We start from the raw sequence: 317 nt of genomic DNA, 5'->3' as shown, positions 1-317 counted from the left end.
TGTTCAGTTTGATGGTTTGCAGGATGAAGATCCCAACGCTCAAAATCAATGGCGTTTCTGATTATACCATTCGTCTTCGGTTATTTCCTTTTTTCATTAAGGAACAAAGCTAAACAGTGGTTGAACTCGTTACCACGAGGGTCAATTACTACTTAGGAACAAATGACCGAAATTTTTTTACTAAAATACTTTCCACAGGCTAAAACGGCTAAATTACGTAATGATATCTCTTCTTTTTTACAGATGGATTTAGAAACACTTTACGATGCATGAGAGAGATACAAGGACTTACTGAGAAGGTGCCCTCACCATGGGTT

General features: G+C 37.5%; 1 non-coding gene across 1 annotated transcript; it reads right to left on the bottom strand.

The window, feature by feature from the left end:
- Nucleotides 1-210: 210 nt before the first annotated feature.
- On the bottom strand, nucleotides 211-317 carry LOC121207838 (small nucleolar RNA R71). Its single transcript, XR_005902952.1, has one exon. It is a non-coding gene; the product is annotated as a small nucleolar RNA R71 (small nucleolar RNA).

Source organism: Gossypium hirsutum, chromosome A01 (genome assembly GCF_007990345.1).
Source record: "Gossypium hirsutum isolate 1008001.06 chromosome A01, Gossypium_hirsutum_v2.1, whole genome shotgun sequence".
Classification (NCBI taxonomy): domain Eukaryota; kingdom Viridiplantae; phylum Streptophyta; class Magnoliopsida; order Malvales; family Malvaceae; genus Gossypium; species Gossypium hirsutum.
Note: the sequence above shows the minus strand (reverse complement) of the source record. Positions and strands in the feature narration are given on the sequence as shown.